The following is a 15,602-nucleotide window of genomic DNA, read 5'->3' on the forward strand; positions in this document are numbered from 1 at the left end:
AACCTGGAGATCCATTTGAACCTGACAGCCCTTGAGAAACGAAAACTTGTTTAGAAACTAATTCTGCCTTAGTGTTTTCAACCACAGAGAGGGACAGACAGGGGAAATGTGCTTAGATTATTTTAGGGGAAAAGGCAGGTCGTTGGTATCAGCACAAGGGTACACTACTCTTGCGTCTGAAGGATGAGTGGGGGGGTCCTTTCAGTGGTACCTTTAAGAAGATACCAGGTGTCCTTGTGTATCAGCCAGGCTTAGGCAAATGGGAGGCAGGAGCTCCTAACATTCCATGACACCCCCCACCTTCTAATGCTGTTACTGTTACTCCCAACGGTTACTTGGCAGGCAGGGCCCTTAGTGGCCTTACTTGTGTTAGTGACCAAGTTATGAGAAGTCACTTAAAAGCTGAGTTCTGACTACCTAATGTTGATAGGATTGTGATTGAAGACTTTCAAGTTCTATGGGGTGTTTCCCAACATTAAGTTTAGAGATAGAGTTCTTGTCATTGAATTTTATTTGTTGTAACTGATTCTGTGCTTGGGTTTCTTCACCCTAGCCTCCAGATCTACCTCTTATGCCAGAAACATCAGGATGACAGTACCACCTATTCCTCCATCTTACCTAACCGATACAAAGAACATGGTTGTGAACAACCTCGCACTGCGCTACGAACTGGAGCAGAAACAACAAGAATTGCAAGACCTCAAAGATATTCTTCGGCATCTCTATCGAGTCATCCAACAAGATAACCCTGGTGAGTTCAATAGGTCCTCTCACTAGAATGATTTGTTATTATCTTTTGTTCCTCTGAGAAATGAAATGCTTTCTAGATTTGATTCTTCTCTTCATTAAAAGAAATGTTATCACGATCATACTCTGAGAAAGGTAGACATTAGTATTTGTTGTTCACTTGCTGAATGTGTAGTAACTGAGGCACAAATTCAGCAACTTTTCCAAGTTTTCATTGAAGTGTAGGATGGGTTGTCAGTGATTAGCTGCCTCTGTATCCAGTACCAGATGGTGTGGTTTTCATGTCTGGGATTAACGAACTTTCACTCAATTGAGGCTACTTTGGAGTTTCAATCAGCAAATCTTTGTGCTAGTCACATATGGAAATATGGTAAAGAGTACACAGAATCTCCCTTTTAGGTGCTAAAGGGGTCCACTCTGCACTGAAACTGTAGTGTCTGTGAGTGACACTGTCAGGACCAGAGACTGCCCGGGTGAGGTTGAAGATCTGCTCCAGGAGCACAAGCTCTTCCTGTGAGGAAGAAAGCTCTTGAGTGGCACAGAGCAGAGTGTAGAGCAGGGACGTTGGGCCCCTCCCCAGGGCTCTGCTCCAGGTAGCCTGAACTTCCTCATCTGCTCCCACAGTGCTGTTGTAATTCCTATCTCTGTAAATTGTTGCTATGAAATAAAAGACATATTTCTTGTAAAATTCCTAGTATGGTTCCTGGCATGGAACAGATTTATTCATTATCTTTTGTTAGGTCTCATTTAACAGGAACTTCATTAGTATAAGCGTGTATGTCTTTCAAGGCCTTTGGGTGTTAAGCATTCTGTTTTACACAGTTCTCTCTAGCTGGGAATTTTTGTCTTTGGAAACTCCCCAAACATGAAAGCTTGGAATTCTCAGCACAAGGGAACTGTTAGTTCCTAGTACTAGGGTACCTTGCCAACCATCCAGGGAATCTGCTTCTTACCCCAACTCAGTGTTTGACTTAACAAGCTGCACAGTGTGTAATGACCTTGCCCCATGACTCAGTCACAGCTCAGGGGAAGGGAATTGTGGTTCTGTAGGATACCAGTTGAATCTTCTGGTCAGGTCACTCTGTCCCTTGGCACTCTGCTCATCTTTAACCTGGGAATTATCAGACATCCCTTTGTTTGGTGGTGGAGAAATCAAGATGAGGAAATCCTAAATTAGATCTGGGTTGTAGAGTTTCTCCTCCCTGGAGACAGTGGCCTCAGCAGTATGTCCAGCTGTCCAGAAAGGCAGGCATGTCTGTCATTGTCTGTCTCAGATTGTGAAGAGTGCCTAAATATGATTGCATCCATACTGGAGGAGAAGCCTTGAGATGCTGGTGTCTACTGACTTCAAGTATGGTAAGTCGCATGCAGGGTAAGTGGGTGAGAAGGTGTGTGTGTCTGGAACTGGGGCAGCTCAGCTGGGAAAACTGAGACTTGGGTCAGGAGTAGGGCAGGAATTGACATGTTGGGGATGCATCTTGTGTTTGTAAAACATGTGGATATCAATGAAAATACCAAATGATGGGCTGTGGTGGTTATTCGGAGCCTCTCTTGAGTTCAAATTCATATAATAAACTGAACAAGGGATAGTGAGTAACGTGGTATACACATGGTGTGTCCTCACCATTTCACTCACTTTGCTCACCATCACCTCCCAATTGAGTATGTTGACTTTGATCAGCCTTGCCAACCTCTTTCTCATGAACCTGAGTCACACATGGCATCTGTGTGTGCCTTTGTGTTTCATCAGTGCACAACATGCTCTGTGTTTTTACATGGAAATTCCTGTGGTTGAAGTGAGCAATTGAAGGAGCAGCTCTCTGAGCGGGATGAAGGAAGAGTCCTGGTACAGTGGACAGAACATGAGTTGAGGGGATGTCAAGGAATGGTACAGTGCCCCCCTCTCTAATACAGAGGAGGCTCTTGCTTTATCCTCACCACAGGCAGTCACACCCATCAGTGTTGCTGTTTGCAGGGATCTGTAAGACTTTCTCAGTGAAACCTCTGTGGAAACACAGAGATGGTATCATGACTCCCTTCCTACCCTGACATTTTTTCTCCTATCTCACCTAGGAAATGTCATGTCATATATGAAGTGCATATGTGGGAACTGAGCAGTTAGATCAGGAGTCAAAAGAAGCCATCCAAATTTGTCACCTACTCAACCAACATCCCCAAGACCTCCACCCTCAGTTTGAGCCTGACAGCAGCTACAGACAGGGCTGCCTAGAGCCACTGATGGTGAGGGAAGAGCATCTAGTCTGCATGCCTAGCACAAGTAAGGGGCCACACTTTTTTTTATTTGACAGAGTTAGACAGTGAGAGAGAGAGAGAGACAGAGAGAAAGGTCTTCCTTCCATTGGTTCACTCCCCAAATGGCCGTCATGGCCAGTGCTGTGCTGATCCGAAGCCAGGAGCCAGGTGCTTCCTCCTGGTCTCCCACGTGGGTGCAGAGCCCAAACACTTGGGCCATCCTCTTCTGCCTTCCCGTGCCACAGCAGAGAGCTGCACTGGAAGAGGAGCCACCGGGACTAGAACAGGCACCCATATGGGATGCCGGTGCCGCAGGCAAAGGATTAGCCAAGTGAGCCACGACGCTGGCCCCAAAGAGCCACACTTTTTTAGAAAGTCTCACATTGACAGGAGACTCCACTTCCCTCAGGCAACATATTTTCCAGCAGCCCTTGTAGCCATGACGTGATCAGGATTGCCTGGATAGCAGCAAATAGCAAGAAACGCAAAGGTTTGAACATCCCAGTACACTACAGACTACCGCTGGGCTGCACTGGCAGCCCATGAGGACATCATCCTGGGAGTGTCCTGGGCCTGTGGCTGGGTCCCAGACCCGGGCTTCGAGAGGCTCTTACATTGGGTAAAGGAGGTTGAGGGTGACTTCTGCATGGGAAGCTCCTGCCAGCTCTTCCTGGCCTCGAGCATTCAGCTGAACATGCTGCTCCACATGGCACCTCAGCACCCTCCTAAGTGGGTGTGTGGGGCTCTCCCAAGGGAGGCCAACAGCACCCTATTTGAGGCCTAGACAGATCAGGGTTCTCTAAGCTGCCTCCTCCTGGTAGCCATTGATCACAGTTGCCCCAGGGTGCCCAGACACCCTGCCTCTCAGGGTGGTGACACCCATGTGGCATCAACACCAGTGCCCCAGGCCACAATAAAATGTGAATGTCACATGGTACCAGATGTCCACTGGTTGGATGCATGGGACATATGGTGACCAGTTTCCGCCTCCCTCAACTGATGGAACTGTGCTATGACACCTAGTGCCTGTGTGTGGGGAGGGAGTCTGCTTGTGTCCTCCTGCCCAACATGTTAGTGACCATCTTAGACAGAATCCTCCACAGCATGGATTCCATGCCAGATCCATGTGGCTCCCTGATCACCTGATCCCTGTATCACTTGAGCCTGGTGTGGACCCTGCTGGCTGGGCCCAGCCCTTATGGCTCTGAGACATCCTAGGGTACAGCAAATGGCTGCAATCATGGCAGAGTGTTGGAGGGTTTGCCATTGTTTCCCATGGACTGATGCTCAACCCAGGAACCACTGAAAGGCTGGGCAGTGGATTAGTAAACCAGAAGCACACTCTGCTCCATCCTGTAACCCTGTTTGGTTGATGTGGCTCTGGCTTATCCATAGCTCTGTGATGGTACTTGGGCCTAGTCCAGGCACTGGTAACTGGCAGTTGTGTCATCTCCCTGCCCCTGACATTGAAAGGAAACCCTGGGTTGCCAGTGGATGGAGGAGGCCTCTCTGCCTGGGAAAGCTCATCTCTCTACCCAGCTAGGCCTTGGGTGGTGGGCCCTTGGGCTGAAAATTGGCCTCCTGCCTGCTTGCACAGGCTTAAGAAGTCTAGTGTGCTTCAGGGTGCTGGGATCCCCAACAGGGAGAAAGGGCTCCAGACAGCTGGCTGGACTGCAGAGCTTGCTCAGAAGACATGACTGTCTACAAGCCTCCTTTGGAAAAAAAGTCAGAATGGCATTTTCTCCCAGTTTTATCAAGCTACAACAAAATTCTCATAATGGATGCATTAAGTATTAAGCAAAATGAAAATATTAAGTGAAATGAAAACCATTAAAATTTTGCCAAAAGAAACATTAAAAAGTGTGAGGATGGGGTTGGCACCATGGCACAGGAGGTTAATCCTCCGCCTGAGATGCCAGCATCCCATATGGGCACCGGTTCTAGTCCCTGCTGCTCCTCTTCCAATCTAGCTCTCTGCTGTGGCCTGGGAAAGCAATAGAAAATGGCCCAAGTCCTTGGGCCCCTTCACCCATGTGGGAGACCTGGAAGAAGCACATGGCTCCTGGCTTCAGATTTGTGCAGTTCTGGCCATTGAAGCCATTTGGGGAGTGAACTAACAGAAGGAAGACCTCTCTCTCTCTCTCTCTCTCTCTCTCTCTCTCCCCCTCTCACTTTCTGAAACTCTCTCAAATAAAAGAAATAAAATCTTTTTTTAAAAAAGTAAGAGGAGTTGTTAGATGAGCATGATGTAGGTCCCAGAGTTTACACTGTGAATCTGAACCAACTTTCCAAAACAAAAAATGTCTACATGCAATTTCTGTGAATATTTCTTGTATTAGAAAGATCCAAAGCAAATATAGTGAGTTCAGCCCTCCCTTGTCACAGGTAAATATTCAGATAAACTGGAAGTCCTGTTTACTAAAGTGCATCTGCTGTCCATGCCTGCTATAGCCCTGCAACTTGGAGCTGTCAGGAAAGTGGCAGTCACACGTGCTTATTCCACTCATTCACTCAGTCACTGTGTTGCTAAGAGTCACACACAATTCTGGAGCTCTTAAACCAAATACTTTATACAGTGAACTATATTAAAAATAATGCTTAATAGACCTTGAAAATCTTGAGTCTCAAGATGACTTCATTAACTTTAAATACTGAAAATGCAAATGGCCCATGCAAACTAAGAGTTATATTAAGTGTATACTTTCTAGTATTCACTTGCTGTGCTCTTAAAAATCTCTATGAGAGAAGCAGATATCCCCACCCACCCCTACCCAGGTCTTGTGGCATCAGTTTCAATAGCAAAAGTTGCAGGGATGTATAATTTCATGAAATTTGTGATTTTTAAAAGCTAAATTATTTGATACGTTGCATTATTAGTGCATACATATATAGCTTGGAATAATCTACAACAACTCAGAAATAATGATTGTAATAAAAGTAAGGCAAACCGGTCTACAAAACATTTGATTTCCTCATAAGAAAGTTTTTGTAGAGGAAATAAAATAACTCCTATTCAAATCAGATTTATATGCTTAACAATGATTTAGACCTTACATAAAATTACATCTAAGCTTCACTATTATAAATCTCTAGGGAGTCAAAAAGGGATTTATAGGTCACAAGGTCTTGACTGTGGTGGCATTCCACTTTCAAATCAGTCTGAGATAAAATGGCATTTTTGCAAGATTTTTAAAAAAAATAGATTTTATAAAATAGATTCTTTTTAATGACTGACTACATCATTTTTGTTACCAAGAGGAACAAGTTATACTTTTTACCCTACTATAATTCACTCTGGTGAAAGAAATAATTCTTTTAACTCCTAACAAACTCTACAGGTTCAAGGCTACAGGAATTATCAGTAGTCATTCTTTCTCATCACTCTGTAATTTGTTCCTAAAATATGTCAAGTAAGCTTTTACAGACTCAGCGAGGGGCAGCGTCATGATTCTCCCTCAGTGGATTCTGAGGAGGCTCTTCTGGCTCCATGTCTTCACTCTGGTCTGTCTCCTCTTTGTGATCTTGCATTTTCTCATCCTCCTCACTGTCTAGAGGTTGAGGAATAGGCTGATTACCTACAAGGATGTGCCTATTAATTCTGTTTCACTCTCTTTCTTTTGGGAAATCCCTTGGGCCTGCATCTCATCATTTATGAAAGTTCTAAGTGTGCAGCGAGTGTAAATACAGGACAAGTCTGAAGGCTCCTGACAGGTCAAGGAGGCAGTCCCACAGAGGCAAGCGTGCCATAATCATTCTCACTTGGGTGCACCAGTGGAGCAAATGAAACCGCAAGGATATTTTTACTTTCCCACTGACTTTTCCAGTTAGCATAATCTGTGTTAACTGATTTTCTATAAGCATGACTGGTATGCTTCCATGTTCAGTAAAACGTTCATGTAGTTTTCACGGTCTTTCTGGACTCCAGCACCACAATAAATTTGATCATAAGGATGACTTTCAGACGATCTCTGGAGTCAATTACCAACCACAAATGCAGGTTCACAGAACTCAAATTTATCAAAGCTACTACTATTTTTGATGAAGTTCTTCAGTTTTTCCTTGGCATAGTCTACCACATCTGAATGAAGCTGCATCCCATTATTTATCCCAAAAGACCTGTGGCATGGTGGTTGGTCCAGCCCACAGCAGCAACGTGCAGCACCAGGCTCCCAAGACCCCAGCAGCTGGCTGCCACCACCACCACAACACTGCCGCCTTTTAAAAATGTATTCTTTTAAAAATGTATTCACTGGGGCCTGCTCTGTGGCATAGTGGGTGTCCTGCAATGCCCACATCCCACATGGGCCCCGATTCTAGTCCTGGCTGCTCCACTTCCAATCCAGCTCTCTGCTATGGCCTGGGAAAGCAGTGGAAGATTGTCCAAGTCTTTGGGCCCCTGCACCCACATGGGAGACCTGGAAGAAACTCCTTGCTGCTGGCTTCAGATCAGCCTAGCTCCAGCCTTTGAAGCCATTTGAGGAGTGAATCAGCAGATGGAGGACTTTTTCTCTCTCTGCCTCTGCCTCTCTGTAACTCCACCTTTCAAATAAAATAAATTTAAAAAATGTATTTATTTTTTAGAAGGGCAGAATGGTAGATACAGGGAAGAGAAAGGGAGAGAGAGAGAGAGAGAGAGAGAGAGAGAGAGAGAGAGAAGTGAATGAGAATGAGAACAAGAATGAGCATGAAACTTGTTTTCAGTTCCACTCCCCAAGTGCCCTCAGTAGCTTCAGCTGGGACAGGTCAAAGCCAGGAAGTAGAAACTCCACCCAGGTTTCCTATATCTGTGTCAGGAACCCATCGAGCTGCTTCTTCACAAGTGTGTCATCAGGAAGGTGGATTGATGGGTGCATCTAAGGGTCAGCTTAACCTGATGTGCTACAGAAGTTACCCTAAGATAACAATTATTTTGTGGGTAAAATAAGTGATGACAAAATGAGCCAAGCCTTACAGTAGGAATTGAACGTGTGTAATTAACAGGCAAGCGTTAGCATGCCCCTTCATAGGTATTAATTGAAATTATAATACCTTTTCTTATTTTCTCCTGCTTTCTGACTGCCATCTGTTTATTAATCTAAAGGGAAAATTGTAAGCAATGTGTTCAAAATTGCTTTCTCTATACTTTTGTTTATTGTAGAAAAAGAAAAAAACACAGTGAATTCATACTGAAGTAAAAATAATACTGTTGTTTTTGGTTTAGATTAATTATAATCAATAGTGGCTTTTAATAGAACAGATAAGAGGAACAACAAGCACCATTTTAGATTTTAAAAATGTATTATAGTCTGCAAAATATTTATATAACTTGTTAAATCTTTCTCAGAGTTATACTCCTGAAGTAATGCTAGGATTGTGTTGAAGCTGAGAAGGGACAGCCACTGGGAAATCTTTTCCTTAACACCAGAGGGACTTAATGCATCATTTCTTGGAGACTAAATTACCATAAAAGACAACCTGGGTAAGAGATAAGGAAGGTGATTTAGAATAATTATAATTAAATAACTAAATATAATAAAAAAGTACTCTTTCCATTCAGTTAAAAATAAACTTGATTGAGTATAATAGATAATTGCAGTCATAGGCTTATCTAAATCATTTTATTTTTCTATGTAACAAGCCCCCTAAATTATATGATCTGGGACTAATATAGTAGTCTGAGAGTATAACAATGACATGATCCTGACAATGTGGCTTATAGTCTCCATATTCTTACCTCATGGCAACATAGTAGCTGCTGTATGACTAATATACTATCTGTGTTTCAGGCAGGAATAAGGAAAATCATTTTGCAGCTGAAGCTTTCTCATTTATAATGAGCATTCCAACAAAACCATCTCAATGATTTCATCTTATTTTTCAAGAGAATACATCACAACAGATATTTTTGATATGAATTGTGAACTACAGTAACAGTTATTAAGCAAGATATGCTAACAGATTTTTCACAAGTCATGTTGATACACATGAAAAAATATAGCAAAATGTTCAAAATTCACTCTGTTCTCTATTTAAAAATAAAATTGAAAAGCCAAATATGAATTGAAAACAATAATCAAATAATTATACATTTGAAGGTATAACATGGAAAATTAACATTAAAAGCATAAGGCCAAAGCATCTGACTATGGATGGAAAATAAGTGTATTTGAAAATAGACAAGATGACACAAAGTGGAAGATCAAAATAGACATTAAAAATGAAGGTTATCCTATAGTGTGCATAATTTTAAGTAAAAGTCATTTTCCTATATACAGAGATGATAAATTTAAGAGGTTGACAGGTAGTGCAGTGTGACGGTGCTGATAAGATGCTCTAAATTTAATGATTTAAATATTTTATTTATCTTTATAAGATATAAACATAGTGACAAACAATCTTCCTTGCTGTTCAATTATGTATGTATTCACACTTAAAGGCAGTGCATGATATCACTTCAGTCTCCACTCTTTCAGAGATATTCCACACATCAAATAAATGAGTTTATACTTCAATATCTGTTTCAGAACCAACAACAGAATAATAAGTTACTCATTTCCATTTTGTTATTGTATCCAAATGACATATATATATATATATAGATTATAATTCTAAAAAGTGCTTTTGTAATCTTTTTAAATGTCACATGATGTTATTTTATATTCCATATTTACTGTTTAAAACACATATTTCTTCTATTGTTCTTTTTTTACAGAAACCCAAAATATTTACTTTTAAAGAAGACATGAAAGTATAGTGCAAGTATAACAATTGTTTCAAAAACATTTAGAATGAAGTTTCAGTTCATAGCACCTGCAGTGTAAGAGGAACATATACAATAGAAATAAAATTCACTGTAACTAAAGTCTGTGTATAGAAGTGATATATTCACATTCACACTGAAGTTTGTTTCAGAGTTTCTCATGGGGTCTCCAACTTGCTCAGCCACACTGAGCTATAAACAATCACATTTGGAAATGTGTAGAGACCTAAACCAAAAATGCTGAAAAAGAGAAGTGTGTCTCTGTCTACCTACACACAAATATATAATTAAGCTACTGAACTTTAAAAAGACACCCTTAGAACAGTTTGGAGTACCATTTATGCTTAACCTTATCAATGCCCATGGAATAAAAGTAAACAAAATAATTGCATGGTTTCTAATGGTCTGCAGCTATATTTAGTTTTCTATGTTACATGTGTACATTTTTAATTTTAAAATTATCAAGTTCCATGTTCACTTTAGAATGATATTGTCCTCTAAAGGGTACACTTTGCCTTGAGACATTTCATCTGATTCTTTTGTCTCCATCTATTGAAAAGAGATCATTGTATGTGAATAAAAAGGCTGCTGTAATCCAGTTCTACTCAATATATTTAACTGTGATCTTTATGCAGATCTAAAGTCTCTTGAATGCATTTGCTTGCAAAAGTAGTGCTTTCCTTTGAAAGGGTAAATGCTTTGTGTCATCAAGGCTTCAGGAAAACATCTGCCCCTATGCCAAAAAGGGAGGGGAGAGGCACAGGAAGTTTATAATCTTGCATAGCTTCATCCAGCTGGACAGTTTGGAGCTTGGCAAGCTCTTTTTTTTTTTTTTTTTTTGTCTGTTTCTAGATCTTCACACACAGTCTCAATCTTGCCATCTAGGACATGTTCATATTTGGTGTCCAGCATCATTAGGCTGCTCGTTGCTTTGTTCTCAGAATCTGGTAAGAAATTCTCTTTTAAGTTAGCTACTGATTGCAGAACCAAATGGTGTTCTACAAAATCCTGGTGCACTGCCATGGAGGTGTGGCCCACCTGGTAGGAGGTAGGAACAATTTCCCCCAGGGCAGTCTGAGTCAGAGGCGTGGACAACAGGTCCTGACCAGTTATGGGGAGAAGTTCTGAAGAGCTGCATAGTTAGCACTGCTGACAGCCGTCCCTGTAGATTTGCCTGCCACAGGTACAGCCATTGGCTGGTTATCAGCAACGTCAGGGTTGAGCTCAGTGGAAGTTAGCAGTGCAGAAGGAGTCAGGGAAAAACTGTGAGTTGGGGATGTATTCACCAACGAGAGGCCAGAGGGTGGAGGCCATGCCCCGAGAGATTTTCAGATGGCAGGTTTGCATTTATTGGCATTCTGTTTGATGGGCATCAACTGGGGAAACACCAGGCTCCTCTACAAGCCTTCCTGTTTCACAGATCCTACAGTCTGGCCAGAATTAGGAACAGTGTATACCACTGCACTGGGACTGAGAGAGCTCAAGAAAACTTTGCGGCTGGCTCCGTGGCTCACTAGGCTAATCCTCTGCCTGAGGCACCAGCACCCCACGTTCTAGTCCCGGTTGGGGTGCCGGATTCTGTCCCAGTTGCTCCTCTTCAAGTCCAGCTCTCTGCTGTGGCCTGGGAAGGCAGTGGAGGATGGCCCAAGTCCTTGGGCCTTGCACTCGCATGGGATACCGGGAGGAAGCACCTGGCTCCTGGTTTGGATCAGCGCAGTGCTGGCCATAGCATGGCCATTTGGAGAGTGAACCAACGGAAAAAAAAAAGACCTTTCTCTCTGCCTCTCCTCTCTCTCACTGTCTAACTCTGCCTGTGGGGGGAAAAAAAAGAAAAGAAAGGAAGAAAACACTGCCTTGCTGCACTGGAGCAAACTTGCTGGTGAATGTGCTCTGGTCTGAAGTTCTTGAATTTACGGAACTATTACCTGGTGAAGCTGCCACTGAGACAGGAACTGGCCATTGGCTCTGGAATTGGGGATCTGGACAATGCCATACTGGTTAATTTGCACTGGGCTAGTGAAAGTCACCGTAGAGTTTCCCTCCAGGGAAGTCACTGTTTGAATATCTTCTCTTTTCACTGCCTGGGAATGACACGGGTGCACTGGGGCTGTAGGAGGTGGTGGCTGCTGAATTGGCTGCAGAACTGTGCAGCACTTTGAATTCCTTCACATCCTGGGAGGTAGGCCCCAGGATGTGCATCATGCGGATACCATTGCTTACAATGCTGGTTGACATGTTTGGTGGGTTCAAGGACACTGTCTGTGTGTTTCTCACATTTAATCCATTTAGGATGACTCCATTGGGTCCCTGGATGAAAGAGTTACCAGTAAGGAAAACAGGTGAAGTACTTGTAGGTACTCAGCTTCCAGTTAACAAAACCCAGAAGAGCTTAACCATATCTTAGCATTTCCAATTTGTTGCATGTACCTGGGCTCCACGTGACTGGACAAGCTGAGGTTGGTGACACCATTGGAGGAACCCAGGAGAGGGTGAGGAGATAGAGCCTCCTGTCCTTTGCTGGACTCATCTTCGATGCTGGGGTTGCCATCTGACTCACTTTTGGACTGGGTCTCTGACGGGTTCTGGTCGCGCTGCCAGCAGTTCTTGAACCAGTTGCTGAGCTGGGTGAGTGAGAAGCTGGTGATCTTGGCCAGGTCTGCTTCTCCACGGGTGAGGGGAGGGATTCTGCTTGAGGAGTCCTGAGCGCACTGCGTGACTTCTCCTTGAAGCAGTACACCGTCTCCTCCCAGTCCCAGATGATGTGGGTCAGGGGGGATTTCCTGTGCAGCCGGTAATTGTCCAAGGCAGCCAGCGGCCGGCCGCGGGCTCTCTCGGTCCGGTGTAGCGCGCCTTGTACCAGAGCTGCTGCAGCAGCAGGTCGTTGGCTCTCCAGGATGCTGGAGAGCTCCGGGTAGATGCCCTGGTGGAAGGCCAGGAGCGCCCGCTCCTTCAGCAGACTCTCGTTGCCTTGTAGCAGGTCGCTCTGGGGCAGGGACCACAGGAACCAGGCCAGGTGGTCCAGGTTGCCCCACTGCTGCAGCACCTCGTGCACACACGCGCGCCATGGTCAGGCGAGAAGGCCAAAGGGGTCTGCGCGCCCGCGGCGGTGGCGACAGCGGCGGCGGCGGCGGCGGCGGCGATGGCATGGTGCTGGCCCAGAAGTTCCAAGTGGAGTTGTAGTGGATCGGGCACCGCTCTGCTCATCGCCGCCGCCGCTGCCGCCACCGCTGCCCCATGCTCTCTGCTCGCCCTGGTGGCGGCGGCCGCTGAGTCCCGGGGCTCCAGAGGGAAAGGGGCTGGAACTCGGGTGGAGGGGGCGGTGTGAGCCCCGCCGCGCCCCCACCACTTCTCAGTGCCCCTCCTGCCCTTCTGACGTGCTTTCCATCCCACTCTCCTGCTTGATGTCCGCCGCACTTGCGATCAGGATAGCTGCTAGAGCACAGTGTAAACGGGTAGCTGCTTCCTGCAGTTCCCCCCTCATTTGATCTATTTTTCCTGTACTTGGAGAGTGAGGTCTCTGCCTGGTCCCTTCCAAGGATGGGAGGGAACAAAATGCCATCATGGCAGTAGAGTTCACAAAGCGGATATGTTCCTGAAAGCATTCCTCCAGCCTTGGCAAATGGTGGTGACCGGAGCAAAGGACACACACACAGAGACACATATACAGAGTTGTTGGAATTATGATGGCATTTTTTTATATTTTAAAATAAATTTGGAGGAATTAATGCCTCAAATTATTGAATTTTCTTACTTTATTTTTTTTAATGTCAGGGTGAAATACAGAGGAGAATATAGAGATAAATCTTCTATCTGCAGTTTTACTTTCCAAATATTTGAAATACAGCTGTGTAAAGCCAACACACACATACATACACACACACACAAATCTGTCTAGCTCTCCCACGTGGGTGGCAGGACCCCAAGCATTCAGTGTGTTATCTTTGCCCCTTAGACACATTAGTAAAGATCTGTATCAGATGTGGAGGTGGGATTTGATCTCAAGTAGTCTAATATGGGACATTAGCACCCCAAATGGCAACTTAACCCACCACATGACAATGACCACCCCAACACTGAGTTTTATCTTCAAGGTATGTATTATAACTTTCCACTTCTTGGATCTTCTTTATATACAACCAGTAATATTTTATTTTTCATGGTATGGGGTATTACATAACATTTGTTATTTGTCCCCAAGTATTTTATATTTTTAATGCTTTTGTAAATAGTTTTACTTCATTTAATTTGTTCCTAAAACAAATTTCATTGAATTTTGCATGATCACCTTCCTTCTTGAGGTTTTCCCTAATACATTGAATTTATTTTATATTTTTCCAAATATTCTCTTATCATGATCCTAAAATCTTTTGAGAAAAAGATAACACTTAAATTCTGATATTAATGTGTCCTTATTTTTCAAATTTTAATTTTTTCTATTGTAAGCAGGTTGACATTTTATTTATATTCTGTTGTGTTCTCTATGAATTTGGTTGTGCTTAATATGGGGTTATTTTCCAGTTTCTAAAAATTATATATTTTAATTTTTTAACTGAGATAAAAAGTATAATATTTATGAATAAAAATAAAATTATATTTTTATTTATGGGATACCATGTGCTATTTTGAAACATACATTGCATAACATTCAAATCAGAGTGAACAAATCTAACTATTCAAACATCATTTCTTTTCTTTTTTAAAGATTTATTTTTTGTTTGAAAGCAGATTTACAGAGAGACAGAAGCAGAGAGACAGAGCTTTTGCTTATTCAGTGGGTTGAGGAGACTGACCTAGGCCCTAGTATCTGTGGAGTGCACCATTGTGACAGGGCCGGTTCCATGATGTCACTGTTGTCCAGTGCCCCTTCCTCTATGCTCTCCTGCAGTTAGAGGAGACTGGTTTGTGGATGATTTACTGACTTGGGGTTTGTTTTTTAGTTCAGGAAGTTAATTCGGCACAGAAGGATAATTTCAGGACCCCTGTGACTATGACCCGCCTTCTTCATTTCCAATCCAAGGTGGGTGGCCCTGATTTCTCCTGGTTGCTGTGGAAGGTGTTATTTGCTGTACTCTCAGTGGTGCCCATTGTATGCTGAGTATGAATACAGTTGTTTCTGACTCCTGGGATGGGTGCAAATTTCCCCTTTATATGGGCCTGTGGAGGTACATGAGTCCTTAGGGAGGCACTGCAGTCAGCACTGATCTCAGTGCTGTGGGTGCACCAGACTCATAGGCTTCATGACCTGTAATAGAGTGGGGATGGCCCTTCACGATGGAAAATGTGGCCCAATTTGTGTGAGGAGCGGTCTTCTTGTGTGCCAAGGGAGTTGGACAAGGATTCTAAGTCTGATACTCCCTTTGTCTCTGTCCTTTAAATTAGTCACCTTTCTGGGAACTGGATTCCAGGTGCCGTACACCTGTCTGTGGATCTAAATCTTCTTTTGATGAAATGGACAACTATTCCTCATAGAGGAATAGTTCCCTGCAGTCATCCAATACTGCTTTATGTACAGATTTTTGTCTTGCAGCTTTTAGCAGCTGTGAGCCCTGAATATGGTAGGCAAAGGGGTGAGCAGACACCATAGCCAAGGATGAGCAGTTACAGACCTGGATACTGCATGAAGGAGGAAGGACCCAACCTTGTGCTGTGCTTGTGGACACAGGGCCTTGGGATCCCTCAGAACAGACAGACCGCCCTGCTTCCCCAAGACTCTGTGTGCCTCTGGTCATTCACCTGATCCCCCTGTTGGTTGCAGCACTGCAAAGGAGGGAAGCAGGTGGGACCTAGGGAGGAGAAGGATGTGAGCCTCTGCCTAGTCATAGATGGGTTGGGGGTCTTGCAGTGAGCGAGCCCTCTGTCTGCA

The 15,602-nt window shown here is 43.8% G+C and overlaps 2 pseudogenes; both read right to left on the bottom strand.

Moving 5' to 3' along the window:
• Positions 1-6,365: 6,365 nt before the first annotated feature.
• LOC127487124 (protein-L-isoaspartate O-methyltransferase domain-containing protein 1 pseudogene) lies at positions 6,366-8,718 on the bottom strand (annotated as a pseudogene).
• Positions 8,719-10,446: 1,728 nt separating this feature from the next.
• Positions 10,447-13,220, bottom strand: LOC127487123 (homeobox protein SIX4 pseudogene; annotated as a pseudogene).
• Positions 13,221-15,602: the final 2,382 nt, after the last annotated feature.

This window comes from Oryctolagus cuniculus, chromosome 8 (assembly GCF_964237555.1).
Source record: "Oryctolagus cuniculus chromosome 8, mOryCun1.1, whole genome shotgun sequence".
Taxonomy (NCBI): domain Eukaryota; kingdom Metazoa; phylum Chordata; class Mammalia; order Lagomorpha; family Leporidae; genus Oryctolagus; species Oryctolagus cuniculus.